The sequence below is a fragment of the Scyliorhinus canicula genome, chromosome 6, assembly GCF_902713615.1.
Source record: "Scyliorhinus canicula chromosome 6, sScyCan1.1, whole genome shotgun sequence".
NCBI lineage: Eukaryota > Metazoa > Chordata > Chondrichthyes > Carcharhiniformes > Scyliorhinidae > Scyliorhinus > Scyliorhinus canicula.
In genome coordinates this window covers 76,543,506-76,560,083 of record NC_052151.1, presented here as the reverse complement: position 1 = coordinate 76,560,083, position 16,578 = coordinate 76,543,506, and positions in this window count along the sequence as shown.

Below are 16,578 nucleotides of genomic sequence, written 5' to 3'. Positions count from 1 at the left end.
TGCCAGATCCCACTTGGAGGATATGTTGTCAATCCAACGGCAGCTGGTGTAGCCAGTCGCTGCCCAAAAGGCTAGTGCCATCTCCTTGCAGAACAATGAGCGGAAGATGAACTGATTAGCGCCCATAAACTCCCGGAGTAAGGGTGGACCCACAATATTCAGTCGCTCCCCCATATAAGTGGCCTCCTCCACTGATGGTATTGATGTACCATCTGGGGACCGACCTAGAAGTAACATTAGGGCCTGTAAGGCCAGAAAAGTAGACACCAGTTAAGCTGGCATGGGTGCAGGGCACAGTTGAGTGATAGGGCCTAGAGCCGGTATCTGTATATATATTTCCACATTTTATGGCACCTTCACAATTGCATGAGTATAACGTAGTTTGTAACCAATGAAGTACAATCACTGCTATAATGCCAATTTGTGAAGAAGACCACATAATCTGATGTTGTGATGTTGATTGAGGGATAAATGTTAGTTAGGACATCAAGGATAATTCCTTGCTCCTATTCAATATATTCCATGGAATCTTTTGCATCCACATGAGAAGCAGAGTCTCCATGTAACATGGTAATTGGAAAATGTCATTTCTAGCAGGGCAGTCTGATGTAGAGGCAAGAGCGTTACCCACTGAGCCACAACTAACACAGAGGAAAGACTACAGAAATTTAGGGTCAATAGGGTCGGATTGATCACCAATCAATCCGACTCTTCACTGAACTGAAATCTTTCAATCAACTAAACTTAAATTGAGTAGCTTTTCAGGTTCACCCACCAAGAGATTCAGTCCCCTTTTCTGTAGAGAAGCGAGCACAGACCTCCATCCTGCAAGCCCTCTGCTTACACACTCTCGGTCCTCTCGTTGGAATAGCCCTTAATCTTAAAGACAATATTGCAGGAGAAGATGCAGTATGCTAATAAATGGTTGGGGAAAATGAATCCAGAACATTGCTGTGAATTAAAATTTGGGAGTCAGACAAAGGCACACAGGTTTAAACTTGGAAAAGCTGCTTGTGGGTTTGATATCAATATTATTTCCATTTACGAAGCATGATGATTCTTTTTGAGGGGGACGGGTGCAGACAAGGCCTTAAAATTCTGAGGATTTTCCTTCGTAGCTATTGTGAAAGAATCCAAGTGTTTTTCTGTGCCAGGTTTAATCTGGTCCCTATTGTACAGATTAAATCTTTCAGTGAGTTTTGCTGCAGGTGAGGTTCGACACCCAGACCCAGAAAGAAAGAAGACAGTTCTTCCAAACACTGTTGTCCCTTACAGATTTTGAATGGATGTTCAACATGGCGTTTGGCTTCCCAAAAGCTCCTTCCAACGAGAGGACCGAGAGTGTGTAAGCAGAGGGCTTGCAGGATGGAGGTCTGTGCTAGCTTCTCTATCGGGAAACACATTCCGGCATCCTGGGAGAAACAATCCAGCCATGCATGTTTTCAAGCAGGAGATAGATATAACTCTTGGGGCTAAAATGATCAAAGAGTATGGAATAGCGGAGCAGGCTCGAAGGGCCGAATGGCCTACCTCGCTCCTATTTTCTATATTTCTAAAAAGGGAAAATCTGAATATTAATAACATTATGTATCAAAATAGCAAATGAGTCACACTAGGCATATATTTTGTGTTTAAGAGCACAGATATGGTTATATATAATGTCCATAATAAGAAAAGAAGAGGTTCATAGTTGCCATAGTTTGGGAATCCCATCTTCCCACACTGAGTGGGATAATGGGTGCTGTACTTGGCAGTCATACCTGAAAGCTTTAACCCCAGACTTTACTGGACTATTCAGAAGTTGATTTCCTATCCCAATGCTGAATACATCCAAATTGCAAAGCATTAATCAAATCAATTCACAAACAAACACAGATTATCATTAATCTGACACTTTTATTTTGGACTAGGTGACTTGAAAATCGTCTCCCCCTCCCATTGCTGAAATAAATTGTACAACATATAGGAAATGAATAGTGTAACTAATGTGCTAATAAGTATAATATATTAATTATGATAATCATGCTGATTTTGAATATGCTAATTATGTTAATTAGAGCACCAGCTCTCCCCTGTAATTCAGAAACTTACATATTTAAGAGGGCTGGAATAAATTATTACAAAAGGGGAATAAACAGAGGAATATATTTATTGCTAAGTCAGTAATGGCCCAGAGCTTGCTGAAGCTCACCGCATCAACTCCCACCAGGCTGACTCCACTTTTACTGAGCCTTGCGCCTGGGAGATCAGGGCTAAAGCAGAAATCTACAACCTTCTTTCCCCACTCTCCTTGATCTGCAATGCAATCTGTTACCACCCAGAGGGGACTGCTCTAAAGAAAGTTCAGAGGGAATCATTCAATTGTGACCCAGACAAAATATCCTTGTTACCAAAATAAATCACAGCAGAAAAATTGTTAGTCGAGAAATATTGTTTTAAATTTCACGTAATTTTATAACAGATAGCACCAATGTGAAACATGCAGTCAGAATAAGCAAATCAACGCTGAACCAATTCTTTGTGTTTCTACACCAGTGCCTTGATGTAATGTAGCACAGGATGAAATTATGAGGATGCACAGAACTGACTCTCCATCTTTAGCAGGTCAGCACAGCTATGTCTGAAACATAGTAAATTCCTAGACCTATGTAAATCTAGATCTGTTGTTCGAACTCAGTGGGTCACCTCCTTCATGTCTGCGAGTGCTGTTGATGGCAAGGGAACTGTACAGCTACCGTCGACGGCACTTTAAGAAAGCAGCATTTAGAGTTCTATTGATCACGCAGTAAGAATATAAAACTACATTGCCACCCACAGTTAAAGACCTCACTGACCTGCCTGTTATGCAGCGTAAGCATCACATATTGAACAAAGGATATCATTGCAAATTCGTCATGCAGACCCAACCCTCTTTAAATGCTTGTTAAACAAGTGACACAGCATGAGTAGATATTTCTGTGGTACTTTTTTTTCAAAAAGGGGTATTTTCCTAAATATATGTGTTGAGCTTCTTTGGAATTCTGGGGTGAATAACATTTCTAATCTTGCATAACAGCCATTTCAAATGAGAACAGTGTAAACTAAAGCCAGCATTATTTGCTTACTCCATGGTCAAGGCACGAGATTGGATGACAATATTGTCTGAAATGCTGTCAGTTTAATACCCAGATTTGTTTGCAGTCTACCAATCTTCCCTCTTACAACAGTAATACTTATGTGATATGAAATTGATATGCAATGGTACTTTTATGATTATCTGGCTTTTCATCTTTAGATACAGAAATGATAGATTTATATCAGAACAGCAACTAAATTAAATTCGTTACTGCACAAAGATGCCAATTGTTTTTGACTGTCTTTTCCAAATGAAGTTCATTTTCAGTTCAAAAATTGTTTTAAATTAATTTATTAATGCAGCGTGAAAGTGAGATGGTTTGCATAGACTAAATAGCCTCCAACTAACTGCCATACAATTAGAATATGCCTCACTGGAATAACCCTCTTTTTCACTCTGTCATTATCACTCCTTCTTTCAACTTGCTACGTTTCCTTTCTTCCTTTCTTTTCACCTTTGCCGAATACTTTGCAGACAAGCCAGTTTACAGGATCTGAATTGCGCAATTATACTAGCTCTCACTGAATGAAAGTCTATGCGCATACTTTTCAGTCTTACTGCTCTCCAAATTGCTGCACACATAGGCACAAGTCTTCTGCTCTTTCTGCTGGTAAGCTTAGAGCTGGGAAAGGCTTGTGATTGGGAAGGATGGTGATCTAATAGATTCCCCGCTACCCTTTTGCCTCCGCCAGATTCCGGGCAAAGGTCCACCACTGGCCTTTTCACTGCCTGATTGATGTGTGGTTAGGTGGGCCTTCCTGAAAAGGGGTAGCGAGATCTCTCGAATCGACAGGTGAGACCCTCCCAAATGCCTCACCGAGATTCCACCTCCATACGTTGTTGCTGTTGTCATTGTAATTCACACTCATGCTGAATGGACAGAAATGTAAGATTTCCCGGTTGTCAAACTCTAAGCTCAGTTTAAAATGTACATTTAAGGTTTTACTTCATTATAAGAGATAACGGGCGGGATTCAACAACCTAATTTAACCCAGCATGGATCGGAGCATGCCAGGTGATTAGCGGGAGAGGGCAAAATCAAGATTCCTGCTGGGCTTGAACCATTTTGTGATTCACCCGGCCCGCCCCAGATGGAGAGTTCTGGATCCTGCCCCAAAATGGCAAGAACATCACTAACCCTCACGTGCATTCATTTCAATCTCATTAATGAGGTTGAAGTTGAATGCAGCAACCTCCCGGGAATTACCCCACTCCCCAGTGGCAGGTCACGAGGGCTTCATTAAGTACTCCTTTTCAAAAACGTGAGGAGGTGAGTATCCATTTCCACTTTCCAGCATGCAGCTCAAGCACACTGGAGCTGCTGCCCCAGTGCTTGGGGGGTGAGGGGGTGGAGGGGAAGGGGCCTCAGGTCAGAGGGGTAAAGTGCTCCAGGTCAGGGGTCACTCCTGGGCCAGTGGGGTGAGGAGCTTTGCATCCGTCAGGCCTTCAAGCCAGCGTTAAATATTGTAAAGATTCATAACAGAGACATAACACAACTGTACCCTGTCTGTCCGAGCAAGTTCTTCCAGGACACAGCCGTCCTGTGGTTTCTATCCTGAAACTCAACTTACTCCCTTTGACTGTGAGCAGCCTCTAGCTTCACAGCTGAAGGCTATTTCAAATGAGAGATTAGCCTTCTTAGTTGTGAGAGCACTTCATACACCTCAGTTCTCAAATATCTCCTCGAGGGCACACATGGATGACTCAGAGGATGATTAGTGCACTGCATGTCCAGCAACCTTTGATGCCTGAATAGTGAGCCTGAATTCTAGGAGCGACAGCACCATAGAGGAAGCTGACAATAATCAAACACTGAAGAGCAGGGCTTCACCACTGAAGGTTCTTCTTGCGGCCAAAGGTTAAGGGTGTGGGTGTGAGGAAGGCAGCTGAACACGGCCTCCCAAATGTTCCTGGCAGAGGTCTGGAGTCTCGCGGCTCCTGATGTGGTCAGGGCTGAGCGTGAGTATGAGGTTTGTGAGCACAACTGGCTCGCTAAATGGCACTCTGACAGAAGGCAGGACAGCCATGGTAAGAGTGGGGCGACTTGGAGGATTTGAGGGTCACAGGGTGGAAGTCCTAATTGATTGTTGGTCTCTCTCCTTCTCCAATTCCTTCCACTTAAAACTATGTTTGCTGGAGTTGATCCCGAGGAGGCTGCCCTCGCATTGCCTGCTGTGGAAGGCAGCTGCAACTGTGCAGGCTGGCGGTGCCACCCCCATGTGCAAGGGGCCACTGCACACCCTGAAGATCCGTCCGTCCATCAGGCTGAGGAGGGACGCAGAGGGCAAGGCTCAGGGTGGACAAACATCATTGGTCATTCAATGGGCTGACAGATATTATGTGCTACAGAAGACTGTCTCTCAGCAGAGAGACTGTGTGACACCTGTGTTATGTCCTCGCGGATATGGTACCCCGTGGAGGAGGAGGACACCTGCTCGCGGTGGCCGTGAAGGTCACTGCAGCCCTAAACCTTTCTGCCACTGGGTCATTCCATGGCTCGAGCAGGGTCCTGTGTGGTATATCACAATCTCCTGCCCACAGGTGCATCTGGAAGTTTACGGATGCTAATGTGTGCCTGGGCATCAGATTACATCACCTTCAACCTGGCCCAGGTCCACAAAGATGCCCGGGCTGCAGGATTTGCTGCCATCACCGGGATGCCCCAGGTCCAGGAGGCGATTGATGGCACACATATCGTCCTGTGAGCATTGGGGCATCAGGGAGTGCCCTATTTTAACAGGAAGGGATTCCACTCACTGAATGTTCAGAATGTGTGTGACGACCACCTCAGAATCTTGCACGTATGCGACAGCCACCCTGGGAGTGTGAGTGGCAGTTACACCCTGGGGAACTCGGAGATCCCTGGTGGCTTCGAGGTCCACGCCACGACGGTGGGTTGGCCTGTGGGGACAAGGGATACCTGCTGAGGTAATGGCTAATGACGTTGGTGCAGAGGCCTGAGACTGAGGTGGAGAACTGTAATAATGAGGCCCACATTGCAACCTGTGCTGTCATTGATCAGTTCAGTAGGGTGCTCAAGATGAGATTCCGATGCCTTGACTGCTCGTAACACCGGTGGTGTCTTGCAGTAAATCCCCCAGAGAGTCACCCTGCTCTGTGGTGGTCTGCTGTGCCCTCCGCAGTCTGGCACAGCAGTGGGGTGACATGCTGAGGAGGAGGAGCAGCAGGAGACAGAGGGGAGATAGTGACCCCCCCGTGTCGACTCAGTGTGCCTCACTCTTCTTGAGCTTCCTGGTCTACTGCTCTGTCTAGATGTGTCCCAGGATGCACATCAGAGGTGGAGGCTGCCTGCTGCATTCCATTTCCTGTAGTCTTTGATGGCCTTGGCCGACATCCTCTGGAGGGCCTGAAGTCAGGGGTCCTGGCCAACTTACCGGTGTCACTGGCATCACTGTGACCCTCTGTTCTGCTCGCTTGAGATGCGCTGGTGTCAGGAGGTGGGATTCGGAAGAACTGGAGACCGTCGTTGTCTCTTTTGAGGCAGGCCCCAGGTTGGACTCCAGTGCTTCCTCCACCCTGACATTGCCTGTGGGGCCCTGGGGGTCTCCATTGGACAGAGGGGTATGTGGAGTGAGCTCCAGAGGCCACTGAGTCATCTGGTTCTGTCAGTCCTGGTGACTCCCCATTGTCTGTGCTATGGTGTTGACATCCTCAGCTGTCCTCCTCAGTGATGGTACCATGCTCTGAGCGCCTGTCCAATGTCCATCAGCATCAAGGACATGTCCCTCAGCGACTGGGACATGATATTGAGGCCCTCAGTCATAGTCATCACAGACTAAGCCATCCCTTGGGCACCATTGCTCAAGACGCAGTGTTGGCCTCAGTGCCATACATTGTCAGAACCATCTACTGTGCCTGGAGCCTTTGGAACTCCTCCAATTGAAGTTGCTGGAATGTCGCTGATACACCCTCATGAATCTCAAGGCTTTGTCCTAACATCTGCATCAGATCTGGGAGAAACTTATCCAGAGGATCTGCATCTGTCTGGGACCCAGCTGTGTCCTAGAATCCAACAGACCTCTGACTGCTGTCTCCCTTGGATGTTACTGCCTCTACCTGATGTCCATCATCAACTGTGCTCACCAGGTTGTGCCCCAGATACCTCTCCATCGAGGTGTGTGTCTCCCAGTGAGGTTTGTGTCGCTGCACTGGTGAAAGATGAGGGTGATAGCTGTGATGCTTCACCAATGGTCTCCTCACAGCTCTCCTCCGAGGTGTTCTCTTGGGTAGCAGGGGAACGGCTCTGGATGGCACAACCCCATCAGGTGGTGATCCTGCGAGAGAATGGACATGTGGTCTGTGAGAGGGAAGGATTATTCTGTCTGACATGAACAATTCACATCAGATAGATCATCTGGGTGAAAGGGCAGTGGATCCTCTCCCCTCCTGCGCAGACCACCCCACTGTCCGTGACTGCTCTCTCCTCGGTCAACCACACGATATTCATGGCTCGTTCCTCATAGGGAGTGAGGAATAGAATTTCTTGGATTCCTCATCCTGTCTTGGCCCTTTCGCATTTATTATGGGCTATCTTCCCCTGTGTGGGCAAAGAGAGGGCATTGTGAGCTACACGCTTCATGGGTCAGGGGGGGTCTATAGCAGCTGGCATATGTGGATACCATACCTGGACATGGAGGGGTTGTGCTGTTGGGTGCCAACAGTTGCTGAGGAATAAGCATGAAGATAGATGTGGGGAGGGTGCGAGGTGTCAGCCAGTAAATTAGGGGTAAGGAGGGTCTGGGAATGATGGGTGCCAAGTTGGACTGATGCCAGAAGAGAGATGGTAACTTACCCTTGCAGCTCGGTGGAGGTCATTGATCTTCTTGCGACATTTTACGACGGTCCACCTGGTCATGCTGCCCGCACTGACAGCTGCTGCCACTGCCTCCCAGGCGGCATTGCTGACCCTGCTGCTGGTTCTCCGACCCCCTCAGGGGAACAAGGTGTTTTGCCTCTCATCCACAGCGTCGAGAAGCCTTCTGAGGTCGGCATCTCCAAAGCGGGGAGCAGGTTTGCGCGCTGCTATGCTTGTGCGTTGGCTTGGAGTGAGTGGTGAGGGAGAGCTTAAAAGCAGGTCCCCCTTGTTAGCGGCAAGCAGCTGAAGCGCGATTTGGGAGAATCGGACAGTGATTCGGCCAGTATTGTCGAGAAACTCGGGCTGGCTCATTTTTAGCACTAAGTGCCATTGAATATGGGCTGTGATTTCGCCAAATGCGGCTGTCGCAAAACAACCCACCAGCAATCGAAGCCGCACTTTCCCATTTATTAGTCATAATTATTTTGTAACATTTTAATGGAATTTAAAAATCCATAGTAAGATATCTGTAGATCAAGGTAAAAGATGTTTATGTGTGACCTGCACTGTTATTATGAGTAATTTGTGAAAGTATTTCATTATTCATGGATGGTGTTTATGAATAGCATTCCAAGCTCCATCCCTGTCTCATGCTGAATTTGGCAAAAGGTGGTCACCCTTCCTCAAGGGTGAAGTACAATTAATGCCAGTCAAATGGCCGTCTGGAGTGTAATTTGAATGGCTGTTGCTGAGAATGAATGACAATTAATGTCACTTCTTTTGGTTATATTATTGTTCAGTAGCCTGGGAATGTAGCTATTTTTAATTCTCTGCCAAATTATCTTGTATTTTAACCAAAAACCTGTTCAAACATCTGTTTTCTCTATATTTAGTCCGTTGAGTAAAATTCTACTATTGCTTTAATCAGGAAAATAGTGTAAACAGTGTTACGTTGTACAGAGGGAATCTGGTGCAGTCCTAAATATATAGTTTTGTGCCAATGAAAGGGTTAAAGCTACCCTGACCAGTTTGTTATCAGTTCATGCAGTGCACTAGGCCATCACAGATGGGTTCATTGAGTTATGATGACAGATCTAGTGAAGGCAAAATAGTGCCCAGTGCACAGTGCTGCACAGGCCCGCTGGGAGATGGTCTCACCTCTCCTGCATTTCAGGCCACATTTATTTACAGAAAAATAAAGTGGGCCCTTCTGGAAAGAAACATGGCTCGGTGACTGCGTATCTTGGTGTTAAATCTTTTATATCTCCATACCTCTGGGGTTCATGCTGGATGCTTCTGAGCTAGGGGCTAATAAATAATTTATGCTAAGTAGCAATTTAGTTGTTTGGCTGGGGGTAAAGAAATCTAAGAAATTCATAAATAAGGATCCTTATTTTTCCTTTGCTCTGAAGTTAATTTATGCCGTTCACCAATTAGCAAAAAAAAACAAGAAAAAATACTCCTGTCCTAAACACGGTTTCATAGATTTGCTTGCTCTTATTATTTTCAATCTACCTATGCTACAGTTGCATCTAACTATCTCTGACACAGTAAAGAAGTGAGTGATGCTGCTTGTAGTTTTCTTCTACTGCCCTCAAACCGCCTTTTAAAGATGCAGGGAGCTTTTGAAGATTTGCGTGTTCTTTTTTCCTTCAGCAGTGCCTGTGCATCAGGCAGTCCTGAATAAATAATATATAATTTGACACAGTGAAGATCAGTGAATAGTTAGTACCTTTCTGTGGTCTTGCAGAATTTCTCTGTCATTGCAGGGGATGGGGGGGTATGGGGGTTCACGAGGTCAAAGATGCCAGCTGATCAATAGACTTGGGAGTCAGGTTAGGGCATCTGAACGCCCTCTCATCAATAACGTTTCTCAGGGCAGATACCATGGATGAAAATCTATATCAATGCGATGAGATGGAGCAGAGAAGGCGGGGTGAAGATTTAGAATGACAAGACACTTTGATGGGCTGATCAGAAATGGAATGGTCCCTTTGATTGGGGAGCTAGTCACGAGAGGACGCCAGCTTAAAACTATCATTGAGAATGAGAAGTGAGATTCAGGAGGAATTTGTCTGATCATGAACTGTTCTTCCTCAATGGGTAATTGAGGCGGAATGGAAGAATTTTCACTTGCCAAGGTGGGTGGGTTTCTGTGCGGGCCACAATTTAAAATGCCGAAAATGAAAATCGGGACGGCAGGTAACCTGAGCTAGTTCTTCAGTGTGTGGCAAATCCCATGTGGAGCAGGTGACTCTGATATTAAAGTATGTCAATGCAGGTTTAACCATTCTGCCTTTAACTCTGTGCCCACAGGTTTCCCAGGATTCCTGGCTGGCAAGACAGGCTTTATATATGACCACCTGCTTCCTTGCCCAAGTGAAAGACTTTTATTCACAGAACTCATCCTGAAAGTGTTTCTCTATTGCTTTGCAGGTGAATTCCAGTACTTTGGAGGTCATTGCTGTTACCTTGGAATGTTTTGCCCTTGATCTGCACATCCCTGCTGTCAGCCATCACAGCCTCATGGGAGCCGACTGTTCACTGACAAGGACAAAGTGGAGCAGCAGCAGGAACGGTAGCAGGGACAGCACCAACAGTCGCATCAGCAGCCTCAACTGCAGCACAGGGGATTAGAGTGGAGCTTCAGCTTGCAGGAGGCAATACTCCCCCAACACAGAATATTCAGGCCGACGATTAATTTTCTGAACACTACAGGGCACCAGTAGTGCAGGCACACCAACTTACCTGTCAGGTGGTTACTGACATTTGCAGCCTCCTGAAATACTTTCTCCTGTCAATTGGACCAGACAGGGACACATTGACCATGGCAGTCAACATCAACACAGCCCTTAACTTATTCACATACAGCATCTTCCAGAGAACTGCTGGTGATACTTGTGGAATTTCACAATCAGCTGCCCACAAGTGCACCTTTCTGAGACCAGTGCGGTGCTTGACAAGTATGACACTTTGCTGCTAATGAGGCAAGTCCATGTACTCAGATTTGATGCTCTCATTGGATTCCCACAGAGCCAGGGAGTCAGAGACTGCACACAGGCAGTGGCATAATGGTATTGTCACTGGACTAGTAACCTAGAGATCCAGGATAACGGTCTGGGGTCATGGGTTTGAATCCCACCATGGTAGATGGTGTAATTTGAATTTAACAAAAAAAAAATGGAATTAAAAGTCTAATGATAGCCATGAAACCATTGTTGATTGTTGTAAAAAAAAAAACCATCTGGTTCACTAATGTCCTTTAGGGAAGGAAATCTGTCATCCTTACCTGGTCTGGCTTATATGTGACTCCAGACCCACAGCAATGGGGTTGACTCTTAAATGTCCTCAGGGATGGGTAACAAATGCTGGCCTGGCCAGTACGCCCACATCCCGTGAACGAATAAACAAATAAATAAAACATGCGTACCCTGATTGAGGAGGAATGGGTGCAAGGGGACAGGAGCGGAGGCACATGGTGCAAAGTCCCCAATTGCCTGTGTCCTTTCTCCATCTTCCCTTTACTGACTCACCTGCACTTCCCTGCTGTCCAAGAGCTGGAAAGCACATTGCTGCGCTTCAATGAGAGACCAAGGTAAGGTTCTCCTCAATACGTTTGCATTACAGAGTGTACAGCCATGGACAAGGGCCAACAGGAACTCGGTTGCCTGTTGCGTCTGATGCTTCATGCAGACCATTCTTTCCATGGGTGTAGCTATCAGCACAAAACTTTTTTTTTTTTTTATAAATTTAGAATACCCAATTCATTTTTCCAATTAAGGGGCAATTTAGTGAGGCCAATCCACCTACTCTGCACATCTTTGGGTTGTGGGGGCGAAACCCACGCAAACACGGGGAGAATGTGCAAACTCCACACAGACTGTGACCCAGAGCCGGGATTCGAACCTGGGACCTCGGCGCCGTGAGGCAACAGGGCTAACCCACTGCGCCACCGTGCTGCCCCTTCAGCACAAAACTTGGCACACTATGGCACTCATGCTAGGGATGGACTTGATAGAACCATAGAATCACTACAGTGCAGAAGGAGGCCATCGGTCTGTACCGGTTCTCCAAAAGAGGTTCCTAACACGGCCCAATTCCCGTCCCTGTAACCCCACCTAACCTTTGGATGCTAAGGGGCAATTTATCATGGCCTATCCACCCAATCTGCACATCTTTGGACTGTGGGTGGAAACCAGAGCACCCGGAGGAAACCCACACAAACACGGGGAGAACGTGCAAACTCCAGACAATCGCCCGAGCCGGAATTGAACCCCGGTCCCTGTCGTTGTAAGGCAGCAGTATTAACCACGATGCCATTGTACCACCCTCCATCTTCTCCAGTGTCTTTCTAATCAAAAGCAGGGAGGCCAGGAAGACTGCCAGAATCTCTCACATTTCCTCTTGCTGCTCCAAAATAGTTTTCTTGGTCAATGACATCAGTGGCTCAACATTTGCATCCAGCCAGTTTTTTAGAGCACCTACTGAAAGGGACTCTGCACTACAGTACACATCTCCACCTATTCCTGCACACTTACAGTATGTTAGAATTCACCAAGTGAATGTTATGTTGTTATTCACCAAGTAACAACCTAGCTACCTGCCTTTCTGGTCCCTCTATTGTGTATGTATCTTAACTGTTGGAGGGTGTGCATGAGTCCCGGGTGACCTCCTCTATGCTGCCTTCATTTTCCTTTGTCGCCCCCTCCTGAGGGATACTTGCATGACTTATGTGAGATGAAAGATAGAGAGCAGGAAAGGCGATTGTGCGGAGAATCAGTTCCGAAGCTAAAATCGCGACAGGCACCGATTTGACGCCAAATCACAATGCTCCAGCACCTCGACAGCGGAGTCAATGCTTTCCGGAATGCAAGTACAGTGAGGATGCCGGGAACATTGGCTGGGCACTGACTGATCTGGGTCAGTCACAGAGAGGCGTGGCACAGACCTAGAGGGACATGACCAAGGCAGTAAAGTCATGACTCACTGGCTGAGGGATATGGTCCAGTCTCAGTGTTCCATGGCTGAGGGCATCGAGACTCTGGTGCAGACTAGAGCGGGCCTCCAGAACTAGCAGCATCAGGTGACGGTGGAGCCTCCGGCGCTCACTCCGGTCTCACCTCATTCCGATAAAGTAGCCCGGGACTCATTGAGCACCCCGAGGGAGGAGGAAGTGATGGAGCCCATGCTGATGCCTCCTGCAGGGGAGGTGCTGGAACACCTCACCGTTTCTGAATCCCCTCCCCACGTGACGCTGGTGCACCTGATCGGCAGGGGGTATAACAGGGTCCTGGCCCTCCAGAGGACAGCTGCCAAAGGCATTACAGGTCAGAGGGCAAGATACGCAGCAACCTACTTCCACGTCTGATGTGCTGACTGGGGTCACACCTGGAAGGAGTGATAGGTCACATAAGATAAGGAAGTTAGACACCAGTTAAGTGGGCATGGGTACATCACAAAGTTTAGAGATAGGGGGCAGGGTTGCAAAACTGTATATAGTCACTGTTAAACATTTTTCATCAACATTCTGTCTGTGTGGAGTCTGCACGTCCTCCCCCTGTGTGCGTGGGTTTCCTCCGGGTGCTCCGGTTTCCTCCCACAGTCCAAAGATGTGCGGGTTAGGTGGATTGGCCATGCTAAATTGCCCGTAGTGTCCTAATAAAAGTAAGGTTAAGGGGGGGATTGTTGGGTTATGGGTATAGGGTGGATGAGTAGGGTGATCATTGTTCGGCACAACATTGAGGGCCGAAGGGCCTGTTCTGTGCTGTACTGTTCTATGTTCTATGTTCTATTCTGACATGCCTTAATCCTCTGTTTGAAGGGTGTGAGGAATGGGTTGGGCTGGATATAGAGTGTGTGCCGAGTGCAGCAAGACATCCTTGCTCCTGTACTTGAATCCTCTCGCAATGAAGGCCAACATACCATTTGCCTTCTTTACCTCCTGCTCTGCCTGCATACTTACCTTCAGTGACTGGTGTATGTGAACACTCGTTGCACATTCCCCTCTCCTAATTTATGGCTATTCAGATAATAGTCTGCCTTCTCGTTTAAATACAGCAAGACCTGGACATTCAATGGCACTACCACCACTGGGGGTTATTATTGACCAGAAACTGAACCAGGCTAGCTATATAAGTGCTGTGGCTACAAGAGCAGGTCAGAGGCTAGGAATTCTCTGAAGCCTAATTCATCTCCTGACTTTCCAAAGCTTGTCCCCCATCTAGAAGTCACAAGTGAGGAGTGCATTGGAATGCTCTCCACTTGCCTGGACACAACACTGAAGAAGCTAAGTGCCATTCAGGACAAAGTAGCCCACTTTATCGGCGCCCTATCCACAAAGGTTTACTCTCTCCACCACTGACACACAGTGACAGCAGTGTGTATCATCTACTTGATGAACTGCAGCAACTTAAGAACATAAGAACTAGGAGCAGGAGTAGGCCATCTGGCCCTTCGAGTTTGCTCCGCCATTCAATGAGATCATGGCTGATCTTTTGTGGACTCAGCTCCACTTTCCCGGCCGAACACTACAACCCTTTATTCTTTTATTCTTCAAAACACGATCTATCTTTATTGGATTGGATTGGATTGGATTTGTTTATTGTCACGTGTACCGAGGTACAGTGAAAAGTATTTTTCTGCAAGAAGCTCAACAGATCATTCGGTACATGGGAAGAAAAGGGAATGGAACAGAATTCAAGAAAATACATGAGAATACATAATAGGGCAACACAATATATACAATGTACTACATAAGCATTGGCATCGGATGAAGCAGACATGGGTGTAGTAATAATGAGGACAGTCCATAAGAGGGTCATTTAGGAGTCTGGTGACAGTGGGGAAGAAGCTGTTTTTGAGTCTGTTCGTCCGTGTTCTCAGACTTCTGAATCTCCTTGAAAACATTCAGTGAAGGAGCCTCAACTGCTTAACTGGGCAAGGAATTCCATAGATTCACAACCCTTTGGGTGAAGAAGTTCCTCCTAAACTCAGTCCTAAATCTATTTCCCCTTATTTTGAGGCTATGCCCCCTAGTTCTGCTTTCACCCACCAGTGGAAACAACCTACCCGCATCTATCCTATCTATTCCCTTCATAATTTTATATGTTTCTATAAGATCCCCCGCCCCCTGCATCCTTCTAAATTCCAACAAGTACAGTCCCAGTCTACTCAACCATTCCTCACAATCCAACCCCCTCAACTCTGGGATTAACCTAGTGAATCTCCTCTGCACACCCTCCAGCGCCAGTCCGTCCTTTTTCACATAAGGAGAACAAAACTTTTTTTTTTTTTTTTATTAATTTAGATTAGCCAATTATTTTAATTTTTTTTCTAATTAAAGGGCAATTTAGCGTGGCCAATCCACCTACTCTGCACATTTTTGGGTTGTGGGGGCGAAACCCACGCAGACACATGGAGAATGTGCAAACTCCACACGGACAGTGACCCAGAGCCGGGATCGAACCTGGGACCTCAGCGCCGTCAGACGGTTGTGCTAACCACTAGACCACCGTGCTGCCCAAGGAGACCAAAACTGAACACAATACTCCAGGTGTGGCCTCACTGACACCTTACACAGTTGCAGCATAACCTCCCTAGTCTTAAACTCCATCCCTCTAGCAATGAAGGACAAAACTCCATTCACCTTCTTAATCACTTGTTGTACCTGTAAACCAACTTTTTGTGACTCATGCACTAGCACATCCAGGTCCCTCTGCACAGCAGCATGTTTTAATATTTTATCACGCTAATAATCCCTTTTGCTGTTATTCCTACCAAAATGGATAACCTCACATTTGTCAACATTGTATTCCATCTGCCAGACCCCAGCCCATTCACTTAAACTATCCAAATCCCTCTGCAGACTTCCAGTATCCTCTGCAATTATTGCTTTACCACTCATTTTAGTGTCGTCTGCAAACTTGGACACATTGCACTTGGTCACCAACTCCAAATCATCTATGTAAATTGTGAACAATTATGGTCCCAACACTGATCCCTGAGGTACACCACTAGCTACTGATTGCCGACCAGAGAAATACCCATTAATCCCCATTCTTTGCTTTCTCTCAATTAACCAATCGTCTATCCATGCTACTACTTTACCCTTAACGCCATGCATCATTATCTTATGTAGCAACCATTTGTGTGGCACCTTGTCAAAAGCTTTTTGGAAATCAAGATATCCACACTCATTGGCTCCCTGTTATCTACCACACTCGCAACGTCCTCAAGAAATTCCACTAAATTAGTTAGGCACAACTTGCCTTTATGAACCCATGCTGCGTCTGTCCAATGGGACAATTTCCATCCAGATGCCTTGCTATTTCTTCCTTGATGATAGATTCCAGCATCTTCCCTACTACCGAAATTAAGCTCATCAAGGTTATTTAGACATCACCTTCCAAATCCACGGCCTCTACCTTGTAAAACAACAAGGGCAGCAGATACATGGGGACACCACCAACTGGAGGTTCCCCTCAACATCCTGACTTGGAAATATGTCGGTGTTCCTTCACGGTCGCTGGGTCCAAAAACTTTGAACATCTCTCTGACAGCACTGTGGGTGTACCTACAGTACATGGGCAGCTGACGTCAGGAAGGCAGCTCACTAAGACCTTCTCACGGACAAATAGGAATGGGCAAT